Below are 18,870 nucleotides of genomic sequence, written 5' to 3' on the forward strand. Positions count from 1 at the left end.
TATATGTCCGTATTTCTTTTCTGAGCCATCAAATTCTAGCTTTGAATTTGATGGCTCAGAAAAGATGCCCTCAGGAAAATTACGTCTGCACTGCTGCTCTCCATTAAAAATATCCTGTACCCTCCAATAGTATGATATCGTTTGCCTAATTTATCAAGAGACATACACTAATGGCAGAAACAGATAAAGTTCACCTACTTAATGCTTGAATATTCATGTCTATTGAGAATGTGTTTGTATTTATTAACTCTACAAGCAAGAGCTGACATTAAGCGCTAAATGCCAATGATCCACAAACCTCCTAAGTGCAAGTATACTTACTTTCAGGAGACATAAACATCATGTTGTATCAAGGTTCTGTGCAGAATGTGTGTGATGCATGACATAAATGGCAAAGCTCATTTGAAAATTCACACTTTATTTTCTACCTTCACAGAAAGCATTTGTTTCCAAAGGTGGTTATGAGCAGTTTAGCTTCCCCATGAGAGGAGTTTTTTGAATTGAAGTAAGAAGTGCTGCATTACTTTCTTGAAGGGGAGGAAAAGGTTGTTGCTTGCCTTTTGAAGCATTAGACCAACTCTCACATTCAACTGAGGGGGTAAATTTAGGTGGCTACCAGGCCTAGCATCACCATTCATCATCCTCAGGTAGTTGCCAGCACCCTGGTACTCAGCAGGGCTGTTGCTGGCACTATCGCTTCCAGGTGGCAAGGCCATTGTGCCCCTGATCCAAGCATACTGGAATGGCATGGAAAAACCAGGCTCCCGTGTGACTGAGGTTAGGTAACAGGTAAAATTAAAGCATGTGCTTGGTGACATAAAGCTGAGGTCATCTAAGTTTTCCTGTTCTAATGAGCATTATTATTACTGTTGGGTTGTTATTTTTACTGTTATATTTCTAGACCACCCTTGATCCCAAACGATCCTTTGTCAGCAGCCAATCAGTCAAATATAATAATTTGCAGGTATATATTTTTAATAACCTATTTCTACCATGATACAGAATGAGTTGCAACTTGTCTGTATCTCTTCAGTATTTGAACATTTAGCTACCTATCCTTAAAAACATCATGTCGATTCACATAGCGTGGCCAGGTCATGTGCACAGACAGGACACCAAATTAAACTCTCTTAAAGGTTACAGGTGACCTATTCAGTCAATAAAAACAACTCTGTTTCTGACTATTGTCATAATAAAGAAAAAATCATCAGCAAACATAAAAATGGATCAGTTTGAAATTTATCAGAGAGAGAGAGAGCGCGCACTTCATTGGACCTCAAGTTTTAGAATTATGAGAGAAGTAAACAAACAACAACACCCCTCTCTACTCACTTTCTCCACATCATTCATGATCTTAAACACATATGTTTTTATTTTTTTTAATTTTATTACAAAGATTGAATTAGGACTGGTATCCAGTGGCAATAGTTGCAATTTTTCCAATTCTCAACCATTTTTCCAAAGTCAGCGATGCTCCTCAAAGAGACTCAAGCCTATGCATATTTATCTAGAAGCCAATTCTACTGAGTCCAATAGGACTTAATCCCAAGTAAACATGTGAAAAGATTGCAGTCTTAATTTCACAATGTTGCATATATTTGTTTTTAGAAACACATAAAAATTCCTTTAAGCATAACTCCACTTAGTCATTTATAAATGAGACAGTAATATTGACTAAGTAATACTTCATATCTCCAAGCCATTTCACTGAAAAAGGGAGCAATTCTATATTATTAAATCAAAGCTTAAATTGTGTTGGTTGGTGTGTTTTTTGGACTGTGCCATCAGAATTCAAGGAAATCACTCTTTCTCTATTTACTACAGCAAACAGAAGAAACCAATGTTTCTGAGGGCTGCTTGCATCTTCCATTAAAATAATTTTAGATTGACCTGACTATCAACCTCAACCCTTTGGAGATATTCAAACAACATTTGAAGGTAACAAGCAACATGGGTGCTCTGGCCCCTTAGACCAGGGCCTGACAGGTTGCCTCTTCTGCTCTCGGACTTCTAGCAGGATAGCACACTCAGTAACTGGTTGATCTACAGGGGTTAACAAGAGTTGCATGTGCTTTAATGAGACAGATTTGGATGTGGAACACTCCATTTAGCCGTATAGGTTGACATTCAAAGCAGCAGCTACACAAATCTATCTGTAGAAGTGCCACCAACAGAGGATGCTTCGCACCAAAGAAACTGCTTGCAGGGTGGAAGTATTCAGCTGAGGAAGTAGGACTATGTCAAAAGAAACTGGCTTACCTATATGTGGATCCCACTGAAGACAATGGGTCAAAGTGGAATAGGCTGCACATAAGGACACCAGAGACTGATTTATGCCAGCTTGGAATATGTGTCCATCTAGCCTAGCCTAGACTACACAATGGTTAGCCATTGTGAGAACAGGATGCTGGACAAGATGCGCCTTTGTTTTGATCCATCAGGTCTCTTTTGTGAACCTATAATCTAGTTCTGGGGATGCGGGTGGCGCTGTGGTCTAAACCACAGAGCCTAGGGCTTGCCAATCAGAAGGTCAGCGGTTTGAATCCCCGTGACGGGGTGAGCTCCCGTTGCTCGGTCTCTGCTCCTGCCAACCTAGCAGTTTGAAAGCACGTCAAAGTGCAAGTAGATAAATAGGTACCGCTCTGGTGGGAAGGTAAATGGCATTTCTGTGTGCTGCTCTGGTTTCACCAGAAGCGGCTTAGTCATGCTGGCCACATGACCCAGAAGCTGTCTGCGGACAAACGTAGGCTCCCTCGACCAGTAAAATGAGATGAGCGCTGCAACCCCAGAGTCGTTCATGACTGGATTTAACTGTCGGGGTCCTTTACTGGGATTTGTCCAACTTTCAGGTGAACTGCTACATTGGGCACACAGGATGGAATCCCCAGCAAAGAGCAATAAAATTTAATCTGTAAAATTTCAAAAGGAGTGGTGTTTATATAATTGCATACCTGGAAGCCATATGTGAGTTGTGAAATAACTTTTGCTACAAATACCTGGGTGGCTGCAGGATTTTTGAGCCATCATACTTGTGTTCATTGGAATGTGATTTTCACTATATATATATATATATATATATATATATATATATGACACGGGTGGTGCTGTGGGTTAAACCACAGAGCCTACGGCTTGCCGATCAGAAGGTTGGCGGTTCGAATCCCCACAACGGGGTGAGATCCCGTTGCTCGGTCCCTGCTCCTGCCAACCTAGCAGTTTGAAAGCACGTCAAAGTGCAAGTAGATAAATAGGTACCGCTCTGGTGGGAAGGTAAATGGCATTTCTGTGTGCTGCTCTGGTTTCACCAGAAGCAGCTTAGTCATGCTGGCCACATGACCCAGAAGCTGTCTGCGGACAAACGTAGGCTCCCTTGACCAGTAAAATGAGATGAGCGCTGCAACCCCAGAGTCGTTCATGACTGGATTTAACTGTCGGGGTCCTTTACCTTTACCTTTTCAATCTAGTTCTGACACAGTATCAGCCCCCAGTGTCAGGGATTCCACAGAATTTGTTCATTGAATGCTGGCATTGCAACATCAGAAGAGATGAGCTGCCATCTGACCCTCCCAACCCATGCATAAACCAAAGATGCTCTTGGGTTGTGGGAAATGGACTTATTTGCAGACTGCCCAGTCTCTCTTAAACCAAGCAAGTTTGCAACCCCACCATTGCTCACCCATTCAGCCCAACTGGTGGCTTAGAGAGGAATCTGGCTGAGCCATGGGAGAAGAGAGGATGTACTCTTCCTCTCACTGCCTCATCTCAAAACACCATGTTTTAGCACACTTTTATTCTGTTTATGAACCTAGAAAGCTGACTGTTCTGGTAGCAGAAGGGCTTCATGGAGACAATAGTGTGCAATTCTGCCATCCAGTATTTTTTTAATTGGGGACAGCAAGAAATGTTCTGCATGAAAGAAATTGCACTCTCCATGTTAGAGTCCAGCCTAGTATGAGTCCACCCTGATGTGAACTCATTCACACAAAATAGGAGTTTGCTCCCATATGGCATGTAGGACAACTGAGGACTCTGAAGAACTTGTTGTCACTTGTTGTATAGGTAGGTGACCCAGCCCCAAGGATAGCTTCCCCACTCCCCACACCCCAACCCTGATCACAGACTGTCATACTTCATCTTTATTCTTCCAGGCACTGGGCAAGAAGCCCAGAGCCAACAGAGGAGTTCTCAAGTGGCAGCCAGAAGGCTTCATTATTAGGGGCTTAGTCAGGAAGAGTGCCCAGTGTGCATTGTAACCCTGCTGATGGCAAGGAAGGGAGAAGAGCTGATGGAGAGAATATAAACTTCCCAGTTTCTCTTGGCCTTTGCTAGGATAACAGGTCCTTGCTGAGTTCTCATAGGCGGCTCTGATTCACCTTGCCCCAAAATACGGGGAACTGGCTATGAGCACTAAAACTGAGCTATTGGCCTCCCCAGTTCTAAAACCATCATGATTGGGGCTGGAGTTCAGGTCCCATTAACACAACACAATACAGGTTTCTTTACAGGTAATTTTGACACATGTAAAGTAATTACATTGTACAGTGGTACCTCGAGTTACAGAAACTTTAGGTTACAGACACTTCAGGTTACAGACTCCTCTAACCCAGAAATAGTACCTCGGGTTAAGAACTTTGCTTCAGGATGAGAACAGAAATTGTGTGGCAGCAGCACAGTGGCAGCGGGAGACCCCATTAGCTAAAGTGGTACCTCAGGTTAAGAACAGTTTCAGGTTAAGAACGGACCTCCAGAACGAATTAAGTTCTTAACCCGAGGTACCATTGTAAAAGGGTTTCACAGCTTGTTCACAATTGGAATCCATTTGGGCTTTGTTCTTTGTCATGAAAAGTTTTTTTATGAATAAAAAGAATCCAGATCACTGAGAAACTATTTTGATTTGAGTGTCAAGTCTTTTTTATGGTTGCCTGTATTATCAAGCCACAATAACTTCACTCTCACTATTCTATGAGTCTGCAATGATGCACAGTAAAGCTTTCTGATTTAATGTTAATAAGCATCAATTACTTGCATTGAAAAATATGTGCTTCTGTCATTCACAGACATTCAGTTGTGACATTCAGTTCAAAGCCTGCTCTATCTTGACAGAAATCTTGATACCTTTTTAGTCATTCAGCACACGCATAACTAAAGATACCAACATTTACACTGTTGGTGTTTTGTAGGGGGATAATGAATAATATTTTGCATTGAATACAATGTCCTTAAAAGGGCAGTAAAGTATTTTGAACTTAAACAGGAATAACAGAATAAATTTGCTCATTTGTAAAGGTAGTGATTTTAGGCTCAACATATGGCACAAAAAGTAATCTGTGGTCAAACTAGGAGTTAAAATTTTTAGACAAGTTTGCTTACAACATCCATAAAAAAAAATCAATGTTGTATATTCCTCCAGTTTTAATGTTTGCTTGTTTTTTGGTAAGAAGCTGGGACAGAGAATAAACATCAAGCTCTGTTGAAAATTACTACTGCTTTTTTAGGACTTTGGGAAAAATAACAGCTCCTTAGAAGTCCTTGGAAGTACCTGTTTCTCAGATAAACCCCAAATGATCTCCATTAACTCCTCAAACATTTCCTCCCTAAGGTACAGAGAGAACTAGGGGAAAATAACTTGATTCATCCAGATAATCCATTTTAAGACATGTTTTATATAGAATTAGAATGTGACATATATTGTATAGAATTAGACTTCAGAGACCTGTTAAGATATTCTTCTTTTTTGACTTATCACTCGTAACCAAGTAAGATTGTCTTCCATGAACACAGTCTTAACAGTGAGTCCGTGACTGTGGAGGCCAATTCTGGATCCACACATCCTTCTACACTGGGGACATAGGTTTCCAGGTGGGAGTTGATCACGGTGAGGGTTTGCCAAATGTGCCTTCCTCTTAGCACGTTTCTCCCTTTCTCCCTGAGTTTGAGCATCTTCAAAGTCCATGACTAGATAATACAAGACAGATGGCTATCCAACCTCTGCTTAAGAACCTCCAAGGAAGGAGAGTCCACCACCTTCTGAGGGAGTCTGTTCCACTTCAATGTGATGTACGAAAGGTAAAAGAAAACTCTTAAAAATAACAATCAAATAAACCTTTCTTCCTGCCCTTTTTGAAAATGGGTGTAGTGATTGAAATGGCATTTAAATCCAAAAAACAGAATTGTCACTTTGTGTTTGTTCTATGATACTTGAGTGTTCACATGCTTGTTCACATTACAATTCACATTTGTTCACATTACAAACAAATGGGCTCCCAATTTCCAAATGGAGTTATGGTTCCTACAGAAAAGCAGTGACTCTGGGAATGAAGCTCACACACTGTTGCAAGAATGTTACACATATGTGTCTTTCATTTGCCAACAAACTCAGGCAACTTGTTCTAAACCACTGAGGTCTACTCCTTCATTTCAAGTAGGAAGTTGCCCAACATCCAATTTACTTTAAAGGAGGTGTTTTGGCAGGTCTAGGAATGCATAAAGATTATGCAAAATGCTTCTGGCATTGTAGGACCCTGTCAGCATGTGGTAGGACTCTCAACCAATTAAAGAATTGCTAGGTGATTAATCATCTACATTTTAAGTTATCAGTTTATTAAGTGATAAACTTAAATAAATTGGCGTGTTACCAAAACCTCAAGGTAGGTGATTTTTTGAGTTACAGAAGGACAATAACTCATACTTGAATTAACAAAAGCTACCACTTATTGTTAGGTGGAAGAAATCCCCCCCCCCCACTTCCTGCTATGAGATGCCTTGTTAGAAAGAAAGCAGGCAGAACAATTGCCACATATCATATTTCAGAAGACATATAATTAATTTCTCAAGAAGAACAATATTTCTGATTCTACATACTGAGCAGTATCTTTATCCAAACAGAATCACTGGCAGCAGGGCCAGGAAAGATACGTCAGACGCCAGAAAGTTATCACCAGCCAGAGTGGGAAAACAGTCTGGTGGACCAGTGGTCTGAAGCAGTATAAGAGATCGTCATCTGTTTGTATGATATGGATCAAAATTAAGTCTTAGGTCTTTGAAGCGCAAAAGTGTCACCTATAAAACTGGAACAACCCATTCCTTTGTTTAATAAGCACATCATATCTAGACACTGGGATGGCTCTCTGCTCCTCCCTCTAACATCTACCCATCTTTCAATACAAAATAAACATTTTGTGGCTTGATTTTCACTTTTGACTTCCCTTTCATCTCAAAATATTGGCTCTTCAAATATCACATTGTCTACTTTTGTTGACTGAAATGTTAATTGATGCAGAAAGAGGTGGAGAAGAGTCACGGCTTCTATGGGCAGGATGGGAAATAAGAGCTTTGGGAGACCCCTTACCAACACACAGTAATAAGGATGTTAAAAGAAAATGTCAAAACAGACTGGTTTGATAGGATAGAATTCTATGATTTCCTTTTCCCTGTTTCTCTTTCTCCTGCTGCCAGACTTGGATTTCTCATTCATATCTCTAACAACTGTAGCTCCTCTTTGATTTTAATGCCAGCAAATGGAAGCGCTTAATGTCTGAATGTCCCTGGCTGCCTTCTGGACTAGCTCTGAAGTATCTTGATTTGATGCTATTGATTCTCTTATGAATGATGCATTATTACATTCTGTCATGAACAGACATTCACTTCCCCCACATACACACAGTACTACTTAGAGACAGCCCAAGACATTTTGGTGCCTGAGGCAGAAAATCTAAATGGCAACCCACAACAACAGGTAAACACAATTTTATTTGGTTATATTTTTGAAGGCAAAGGGGGATAATTGCTTTTAGGATACTCTCAACTGCTGGTAAGTTTTAGGTCAGGTTTAAGTTAATTTAAAATTGATTTTATTTGATTTTACACATAGGCTGTTTGCTGAATGTGCTTGGTTTTTCATATATATTCACATGTGTATTGTTTAGAATTGCTGTGTTAACCACCTTGGGGAATGTTTTTTTTGGGGGGGAGGTTAGGGGTGCAATAATAAAATCAACTAGATAATTGACTATTCTTGCTGTCTTTTGATGATATTGCATAATGTACCGCTTGAAGTGGGCATGTCACAGTGCTTAACCATGGAGCTGATCCTGGTAGTGGAGGGAGATGCCATAAGAAGGTGTTGATGTGTGCAAACTGCTGCTAAAGACCAGGGCTTATTTTATGTAGTTGGCTCTTTGCATTCTCCCTCCCCTTCCCTACTCTTCACACACACCACTCAACTTGTATAGCTCTAAAGTATAATTCAGGGGTAGAAATGCTGTGGCCCTCCAGATATTATTGGACTGCAGCTGCCATCATCTCATCTTTGGCCATGCTGGTAAGGCTGACAAGAGTTGTAATCCAACAACATCTGGAAGAGTTCCACAACCAGGTTGCTACAACGTTGTTATTATCATCATCATCACCACCATCTTCAAAAGTTGCAGAATGAACCATGTAGGTGTTATTTCACACCTGCTAAGTGATCTAAACCAACAGTTAAGATGACACTCTGTGTGACTCATATTTAAAGAAGAGGGATAAACCAGCAGGAACATTTCACCAGAACTGTGAACATGCATTCTCATTAATGTTTCGAAGTAGGTATTACCAACATAAAACCCTTATCTCGTTAATTAGGACTTTTCACTGGAAACTTTAGCAGAAAGCTTGATGACTTCTACACAACTCACATTCCCTTTATCCTCTGAAAACCTATTCAAACTTTCCAACTGTGGAACATATATACAAACCTGTGTCCCATGATTTTTGTTTCTTTTAGTTTCAATAGAACTTACTGTATAACTCCATTCAGGTACTCAAAAAACATATGAGTGCTTTACCCTAGCTTTTAACACTTGAGGTGTCTATTTTTAATCTTTTGTTGGGTGCCTGGGTGGAGATGGGTGGAGTAGAAATAATAAATTACTTTTATTATTCAATTTTAAGGGCTCACTTTACTTTTGTGATTTTTAATATTGTATTTTAATGCTGTAACCCACCCTGGGACATTAGGGCAAAGGGCAGGTTAAGAAGAAGAAGAAGAAGAAGAAGAAGAGTTTGGATTTGATATCCCGCCTTTCACTCTCTTTAAGGAGTCTCAAAGCGGCTAACATTCTCCTTTCCCTTCCTCCCCCACAACAAACACTCTGTGAGGTGAGTGGGGCTGAGAGACTTCAAAGAAGTGTGACTGGCCCAAGGTCACCCAGCAGCTGCATGTGGAGGAGCGGAGACGCGAACCCGGTTCCCCAGATTACGTGACTACCGCTCTTAACCACTACACCACACTGGCTCTCATTAATAATAATAATAATAATAATAATATGTGCTGGGGGTGTGGAGGCACTCTACTGGCCCTGTCCACAGCATCCCATGTGCTGTGCTGATGCTTATACTACCCACAACATTCCTGCAATGAGCAGGAATACCTGAAAGGGGGAATCTAAACATGTTCTGCTGAGCATGCCTAGATTTATTCCTATAATCAGGAACTCTGGTTGTGCAGCATTCTGGAGCATGGGAACGAACTGAACACTCATTCATTTGATCTTCACACCCAGTGCAGAAAAATCAGGAGTGGAGGGCAGAGCTGATTAGGAGGCGGGCTAGCATGAGGCACCCCACACCACCCCCCGTTTGTGCTTTCATGCAGTCTTCTGAATGCCTGAATAAGGCACATTAAGTGGAACCTGTACTTAGTAGGCTGCAAGATATACACTGTCCATGTTTTAGTGAGTGCTTAGGTAGAAATATTGGGGTATCTATCTCTTCTTCTAATGCTTACTACTAACTGGATGATTAGGCTTGAAGGGAAGTAAATATAAATCTTAGAAAGAAAAGCTGGAAAACAAGAGAAATTGAATGTGGGTGAGCTCTTTGCAAAAGATAGATGAATGAACAGGATGATGGATGCTTTGCTGACAGGCATCTTAGGAACATCTAAGATGCCCAAGTAATTAATGAGGGGTAAAGCTGGAAGAAATAACTAATAGCTACATAGAATGGGAAGACACCATAGCAAGATGAATGACCTAAAGAGGAAATAAATAGAAATTGGAGCAGAGAAGACAAGGGATTGGATAGATAGAATGTTAGGGAGTGAGAAGGAATCCATGAAGAAGGAGGTAAAAGTGGGGAGACTAACCCCCAAACCAGACATTAACTGTCTTGAAAGACATCTCAAGGCAGCCCTGTATCAGGAAGTTTTTAATGTTTGATGTTTTTTGATGTTTAATGTTTTATGTTTTTATGTGCTGGAAATCGCCCAGGGTAGCAGGGGAAACCCACCCAGATGGGTGGTGTAACAACAACAACAACAACAAAACAACAACACAGAAGAAAAAAGGGACATTCAAGTGACCCGGATCCGTTTTCATAAAGACAGGAAGTGAAACCATATGGTGAAGGAAACAGAGCTGGAGGCTTAGATCTAAGAAATTTATTGGAGAGACTCACACATTTGAACTGCCAGTCAAGTTGGAACACTGTACCGAACGGAGGGCCCCTTGGGAATTTGGGACTCTGTGGGAAAGAGCAAGCCATGATGGCTTAAGAGGGGGTTGTGATTATCCGAGTATTAACAGGGCCACTGGTGGAGGAAGGTGGGTGCGGTAGGCGTGGTCCGCCCCAGGTGTCATCCCTGAGGGGGGGTAACATTGCCACACCGCCCCCCTGGAACGCTCCCCCCGCCCTCACACACAGCATGTGCGCCACTCCGGGTGCCGGAGAAGCTAGCTTCGCCTCTGATCAGGGCGCTTGGAGCGTATGCACTCTGGAATGTGCAACTTCAATCTGAGCTGAGCATTATTAGAATGTCTGAAAATGAATGGAGAAGTAATTCAGTACTTGTTAAATAACTACAAAAATAGGGATGGGGGAAATTTAATTTCAGTTCACATTTTCATGCACATCTACCTAATTTGCACTTCCCAGAACAATACTTGCATCAAAATGTAGCTATTTTTCAAAATTTGCACTTCCTCAAATTTTGGACTGCAGTTCTCTAACCCAAAAATCTGTAGAGCAATGGATATATTAGGGAAGTGTATATATATTCATGAAAATAACATATACAAATGATTTATATTGGGGGTTAGGCTTGCAAAAATGAGCATATTATGAGAAACGTGTGCTAAAATGCTGACAATTTTTTTGTGAAGCCTTTAAAAAAATGCAAATGGATGCAGAAATGTCATGAATGACACTTAAGGTGAGAAAAGTGAAAGAAATAAGCAAGGACAGATTTGCCCATCTCTGGTGCAAAGTACTTTCTACTCATTCTCAAGAACCGGCTAAAGTTTGGATCTAGTCACATGATTTAAAAGCAATGGAATGCAATCCTTGAAAATCATAATGTGTCATCATACTTTAGAGCTTAAAATAACCTCACCAGCTGCATGTTGATTTTAAACTTCATGAAATATCAAACAACCCCCTCCGTTATAGCAAGCACCTCAGCACACTGGGAATTATGGAGAGTGGAGGAAATCATTGCCAGCTTGATGATAGAGATGTTCTGTACTCAATATTACCAGCAGAGCATTGATCTCAGGACAGCACAAGGGGGGTGGGGGGGGATCACAACTAAACTTTACAACTCCATGGGGGAGGTAAGAGATTGATTTTCAATCACAGAACAAAAGAGTGGAAACTCTTTTCTTTTGAAACGGATCCACATGTAGGAGAGAAATGATATTATATAAAAATGGAATTTTTTCTCCTACACTTCAGTTTTAGATAACATCACACCATTCTACTTGTTGGAAAAGCGAGATACACATTTTTAACAAATGAACAAATAATCAATAGCAGCACAAAGTATAGAAGCTCTTGTTAAATGCCAAAAAATCAGCATTAAAATTCATGCTATTAAATGGTTGTTTATCCAATAAAGACGCCTTGGAAAAATACTACCACTGTCCTAGCTATCCCCCCCCCCCCCCCGCTGCCCCTGCCACCCAATAACCCAGAATCATCCTAATAGAGAGGCTTATAAGGACCAAACGACTATGTAATGGCAATGTGTTAGCACTGATGACTCCAGAGATTACAGGTGGGGAGTCAGCATGCACAACACCAGCCTGCTGTTGGTAAAGCGTACAACTAACCGGTCCATGAACCTTCCCTTGTGGGGACAGTGCAATAGCTCAGTTGTACAACACATGCCTTGTCTGTGGAAGGCCTCTGAATATCCATTGCTGGGAGTTTCAGGTGTGCAGAGTGCTGTTTCACTCAGGTCCTGCTTTTGGGCTTCCCACAGGCATCTGCTTGGCCACTATGAAAAGAGAAGGCTGAACCAAATGGGCCTACAGAGTGATCTAGTAGATCTCTTCTTATGTTCTCAAAAACCTGAGATAAATGCCTGTCAATTCCAGTAAAAATGGTGTCCAGTTGATGGGCTATGAAAGACCTTGGCCTAATACCTTGGAAAGCCACTTCCAATTCAAGTAGGGAGCATTGGACTAGATGGACCTGTGGCCTTACTCAGGATTAAAGCAGCTTCACATCTTTCTGCTGACTATTAATCCGTTTCACTATATATTGGCTTCAATTTAACAGGAGTCAGGCCAGATACAAATGGCTTCCCACCCCTGAGATAATGTGCCACAAAGAAGGTCTTAGCACTCAAAGCACCCCAAAAAATGCCACTGGCTCAGAAACACTGCCAATTTTTAGATGACCCCATATGTGAAAAGAGAAATGAGAAAGACTGATGGTCTTTTGAAGGAGAAAATGATGGATTCCCCTTCCCTTACCCTCTTCCTCCCTGTGCAGTTGGACAAGCTGCATAAATCACCCAGGAACCCAGTCAATCACTTATTCAAATGAAATAAGCAATTTGGACTAAATCCTAATGCTGATTTTATTCAGTACTTGATTAGGAAAATGTTTTGACAAGTAAGGGATTATGCTGAGCAAGCATTTCTAGATCTGGCTTATTTTTATTTCTTAAGAAAAATATCTGGCTTTAAGGGTCTCAACCCTGCAGAGCTGACTGGTTCAAAATCCTGGAGGTGTGATGGGTGGAGGACTCATGGAATCTATTGGTGAAATATTTTCCCCGCCCCAAGAATCCTATATTGGTCATTTCTATTTTTACACTCCCTGCTTTTACCCACTTCAGCCACAGTCTACTCCAAAACCCCCCAAAAACATTCCGTCACTGAATGTTCAGTGGCATATTTACAAGACTTGTGGACGGTGGCGTAGCACGGTCAGGTGGTACCATGTGTTGAAATTTTCTTGTCACCGCCACAAACATTGATATTATTATTATCATTATTATTTGCCTGCAAAAATGGTTTGACTTTATTTCATATTCTCTTACAAAGGAATGTGGATTCTGGGTCTCTGATAACAAGTAGGCGACTGTGGAAAGATACTTAAATCTACAGGATGGATTGTGTTTTGGCTTGTGTTATTTTATTTATATTTATTGTTTGTTTATTTAATAAAAATTATTTTAAAAAACAACCTGCAAAGTGGTTTACCAGAACAAAAAAAACCACAGCAGTAAAATCAAGAAAAATTAACAACCCTACTAAAATATTTAAACAGATTAAAATTACTTCAATTTCCTAAGCATCTGTGTATGCTTGCCTAAACAAGAATGCTTTTAGCAGGTGCCTGAAAACAGTCTAGCAAAGACTGTTTTGTAAAAGGCTGGGAGTTCCAAAGTGCAGGTGCTGCCTCACCAAACAATGTAGTACAGATAGTATGTGGAACCTGTAGCAGTGCTTGAAACTACTGAAGGGGACGTTTTATTTATTGTGATTTCACCATGCTCTATATTATCTGAAAAGGAAAACATTTATTTAAAAAGCAAGACTGAACAGCAGCAATCTACTCACCTTCGAGTCTCATCATGATCAGTGGGACCTTTTCCCGAGCCAGCGGTGCATAAGATGGGCTGCAGTCCTAGGCACCCCTTGCATCCAACTTGTTACCTAAAAATCTGCACAAACCTGCACCAGACATTTGTAGAATTGGCAGGGACCCCTGAGGGTCATCTAGCAACCCCCCTGGGGCAATGCAGGCATCTCAACTAGACCATCCCTGACCGATGGCCATCCAGCCTCTGTTTAAGACCTCCAAGGAAGGAGAGGCCACCTCCTCCTGAGGAAGTTCTTTCCAGTGTTGAACAGCTTGGCTCTGCCTGCCTCATGTTTTGACAGCTGAGGGGAGGCTTGGGAGTCGTGGTCAGGTGGCGCACCTTTGCCCCATGCTCCTGGGCTGCTTCCTGGGGGGGGGAGCCTCCCAGGCCTCCCCGGAGCAGTCAAAATGAAGGGGGGAGGGGGGAAGGCTGCTGGCAAAGCAGCGCAGCTCCCCCCCCCACCAGGAAGCAGCCTGGGAGCTGCCATTTTGTGACCCCCCTCAGTAATGACACCTGGGCGGCCCACACACCCCGCACACCCCTTCCTATGCCACTGCTTGTGGATTGCTTTGTTGCAGCATCCACAAATGAGCAACTGATGGTATGTTTAAATCAAAAGACCTCTATGCTCTCCTCTAGGACCTCATGGAATAGACAGAAAGGGTTGCTTTGACAGAGGCTACAGAACAGCCTTTCTCAACCTTGGGTCCCCAGATGTCTTTGGACTACAGCACCCATCATCCCTAGCTAGCGGGACCAGTATGGTAAAAAAGGTAAAGGATCCCTGGATGGTTAAGTCCAGTCAAAGGCGACTGTGGGGTTGCGGCTCTCATCTTGCTTTCAGGCCAAGGGTGTTTGTCCACAGACAGCTTTCCAGGTCATGTGGCCAGCAGGACTAAACTGCTTCTGGCGCAACAGGACACCGTGATGGAAACCAAAGCACATGGAAACACCATTTCCCTTCCCACCACAGTGGTACCTATTTATCTACTTGCGCTGGCATGCTTTCAAACTGCCAGGTTGGCAGGAGCTGGGACAGAGCAACAGGAGCTCACCTGCTGCTATAGACAGATAAAAATCTCAAGTTCATGCACTCCATATGGTTTTGAATCACAGCTCCCCGGCCTTGGCTATGCTGGTTGGAGATTGACTACGACCACATCTAGAAGACCATGGGTCCCGTTTCCATGGGCTAAGAATAACAGAAGAGATGTTAGCATTTATACAGCAATTCATATGCAATCTCTCCATAATTGTCACAGTGACAGCAGCTTATTTATGGCCACCTAACTCAGTGTTTCCCAACCTTGGGCCTCCAGCTGTTTTTGGACTACAACTCCCATCAACCTTAGCTAGCAAGACCAGTGGTCAGGGATGATGGGAATTGTAGTCTGAAAAACAGCTGGAGGCCCTTGTTTAATAATTCTTTAGCAACCCTTAGGTCCATTATCTTAATTCCCTTTCATTATTAAACAAGGATGCAGGGATGGGGAGGTATGGGGAAGTCAAAGAAAGAAGGGAATGAACTGATGAGCTTGAAGTTGTACTGTTTTATATTGTTCTTTACTATTTGTGTGGAAAATTAATAAAAATTATTATAAAAAAAAAAATGAAAAACAGCTGGAGGCCCAAGGTTGGGAAACACTGACCTAACTGATTGTGGTAGATACAGTGGCGTAGCGTGGGGGTGCGGGGGGGCCGGCCGCACCGGGCGCAACATCTGGGGGTTAGGGTTAGGGGGCGCAAATCCATGGGTTAGGGGGCGCAAATTACTTGCCTTGCCCCGGGTGCTGACAACCCACGCTACGCCACTGGGTAGATATGAGCTTTGACTTTTGAAATACCTAATATCATAATTCATTGCCTGAGCCACCAAGTGACTAGACATTTTATGGTGTACTAAAGGTATACAGTCAAAAAACAAACAGAAGTAGCCTACTCCATTTCCATACAGTGGTACCTCGGGTTACAGACACTTCAGGTTACAGACTCCGCTAACCCAGAAGTAGTACCTCGAGTTAAGAACTTTACTTCAGGATGAGAACAGAAATTGTGCGGCTGCAGCAGGAGGCCCCATTAGCTAAAGTGTTACCTCAGGTTAAGAACAGTTTCAGGTTAAGAAGGGACCTCCGGAATGAATTAAGTTTGTAACCAGAGGTACCACTGTATTATCAAATGTCTGTCCACTCATAGTTGCTTTTAACTAGACAGTCAATAGGACTGAGCAGTCACTCAGCAAGCTGCAGTGGATTTCTCAGTTAGATGTATCTCTGTGATCAAAACAAAACACCGATCAGATTTTTCAAAAATAAAATAAAATTGAGTGTTTCACGGCTAATGAGAGACTGCCCATTGTGGAAATCTGATTTCTTGCCTCAAGAGTCTTGCAACTGCAGCTCCAAAGTCAGGGATTAATGTCAATGAAAGCCTTATTCACAAACATTTCCATATTCATGAGTCTCTGACACTTGCAGGCAATGTGCATAAGAAAAGTAAGCTCTTAGAAGGGGTCTCTCACCCTGTGCTAACACGATAAGAGTCGCAAGAGAAGCCTTTAAAAATTTAACCATTTCCCAGCTGAATCACATTTGCTCTCCATTGCAGTGAGAGTAATTTTGATTTTTCATAAGAAAGTGCTAACACGTTAAAAATATCCCTATTTACTGGGGGACAGTTCCCGCTTTAAGGTGCCTGCTCCTAGGGATGGACAGACCCATTAAAGTCCAGTCCATCTCAGTTCTCAGGAGGGATGGGACTCAGTCCATCCTATTCATTTTCTGGTTAAATTTTTAATGGAAAAGCAGAAACACGCAGTGTTTCCATAGCATTAAAAAGCTGTTAAGCGGTGTAGTCAGAGATGCATCTATCTTTGCTTTGTGTACCATATCACTTGGGCCTTATTTTGCTAATTACCTTCCAGTTTTATCACTGTACTTCTATTTTTGTTGTTGGGGTTTGGCAGGGGAGATTGTTCTGCAGTTAACATTTTCAATACAGTCTAATGACGTGTGTGTGTGTGTGTGTGTGTGTGTGTGTGTGCTACTTCTCTTCTGTCCATTCTTCCCAGCTGACTATCCAGATAGCAAATCCAGGTAGCAAATCCTCTTATCGTCAGAAAGTTCTTCCTGGCGTTTAGCCAGAATCTTATTTCATGTAACTTGAAGCCATTGGCTTGGGTCCTACCCTCTGGAGCAGGAGAAAACAAGCTTGCTCTATCATGTGACAGCCCATGAGATATTTGAAGATGCCTATCATATGGCCTCTCTGTCTCCTCTTTTTCATGGTAAACATACCCAACTCCCTCAACCATTCCTCATAAGGCTTGGTTTCTAGACTTGATAAACTAGGTTGCCCTCCTCTGAACATGTTTCAGCTTCTCAATGTTGTTGTTGTTGTTGAGTCGTTTAGTCATGTCCAACTCTTCGTGACCCCCTGGACCAGAGCAAGCCAGGCACTCCTGTCTTCCACTGCCTCCCGCAGTTTGGTCAGACTCATGTTTGTGGCTTTGAGAACACTGTCCCACCATCTCGTCCTCTGTCGTCCCCTTCTCCTTGTGCCCTCCATCTTTCCCAACATCAGGGTCTTTTCCAGGGAGTCTTCTCTTCTCATGAGGTGGCCAAAGTATTGGAGCCTCAGCTTCATGATCTGTCTTTCCAGTGACCACTCAGAGCTGATTTCCTTAAGAATGGATACGTTTGATCTTCTTGCAGTCCATGGGACTCTCAAGAGTCTCCTCCAGCACCATAATTCAAAAGCATCAATTCTTCGGCGATCAGCCTTCTTTATGGTTCAGCTCTCACTTCCATACATCACTACTGGGAAAACCATGGCTTTAACTATACAGACCTTTGTTGGCAAGGTGATGTCTCTGCTTTTTAAGATGCTGTCTAGGTTTGCCATCGCCTTTCTCCCAAGGAGCAGGCGTCTTTTAATTTCGTGATTGCTGTCACCATCTGCAGTGATCATGCAGCCCAAGAAAGTAAAATCTCTCACTGCCTCCATTTCTTCCCCTTCTATTTGCCAGGAGGTGATGGGCCCAGTGGCCATGATCTTCGTTTTTTTGATGTTGAGCTTCAGACCATATTTTGCGCTCTCCTCTTTCACCCTCATTAAAAGGTTCTTTAACTCCTCTTCACTTTCTGCCATCAAGGTTGTATCATCTGCATATCTGAGGTTGTTGATATTTCTTCCGGTGATCTTAATTCCGGCTTGGGATTCATCCAGCCCAGCCTTTCGCATGACGAATTCTGCATATAAGTTAAATAAGCAGGGAGACAATATACAGCCTTGCCAAACACCTTTCCCAATTTGGAACCAATCAGTTGTTCCATATCCAGTTCTAACTGCAGCTTCTTGTCCCACATAGAGATTTCTCAGGAGACAGATGAGGTGATCAGGCACTCCTATTTCTTTAAGAACTTGCCATAGTTTTCTGTGGTCGACACAGTCAAAGGCTTTTGCATAGTCAATGAAGCAGAAGTAGGTGTCTTTCTGGAACTCTCTAGCTTTCTCCATAATCCAGCGCATGTTTGCAATTTGATCTCTGGTTCCTTTGCCCCTTTGAAATCCAGCTTGCACTTCTGGGAGTTCTTGGTCCACATGCTGCTTAAGCCTGCCTTGTAGAATTTTAAGCATAACCTTGCTAGCGTGTGAAATGAGTGCAATTGTGCGGTAGTTAGAGCATTCTTTGACACTGCCCTTCTTGGGGATTGGTATGTGGACTGATCTTCTCCAATCCTCTGGCCACTGCTGAGTTTTCCAAATTTGCTGGCATATTGAGTGTAGCACCTTAACAGCATCATCTTTTAAAATTTTAAATAGTTCAGCTGGAATACCATCACTTCCACTGGCCTTGTTATTTGCAGTGCTTTCTAAGGCCCATTTGACTTCACTCTCCAGGATGTCTGGCTCAAGGTCAGCAACCACACTACCTGGGGTATACGAGACATCCATTTCTTTCTAGTATAGTTCCTCTGTGTATTCTTGCCACCTCTTCTTGATGTCTTCTGCTTCTG

General features: G+C 42.2%; 1 long non-coding RNA gene across 2 annotated transcripts; it reads right to left on the reverse strand.

Moving 5' to 3' along the window:
- Nucleotides 1-9,311: 9,311 nt before the first annotated feature.
- On the reverse strand, nt 9,312-17,231 carry LOC307214396. 2 transcript variants are annotated; one of them, XR_013838035.1, is made up of 3 exons: nt 15,658-17,231; nt 14,901-15,141; nt 9,312-11,632 (listed from the first exon to the last, which is right to left on the reverse strand). It is a non-coding gene; the product is annotated as an uncharacterized lncRNA (long non-coding RNA). The 2 variants fall into 2 exon arrangements; XR_013838036.1 differs by lacking the exon at nt 15,658-17,231 and adding an exon at nt 15,505-15,524.
- Between the last annotated feature and the right edge of the window lie 1,639 nt (nt 17,232-18,870).

This window comes from Podarcis cretensis (assembly GCF_951804945.1).
Source record: "Podarcis cretensis genome assembly, chromosome: 4".
NCBI lineage: Eukaryota > Metazoa > Chordata > Lepidosauria > Squamata > Lacertidae > Podarcis > Podarcis cretensis.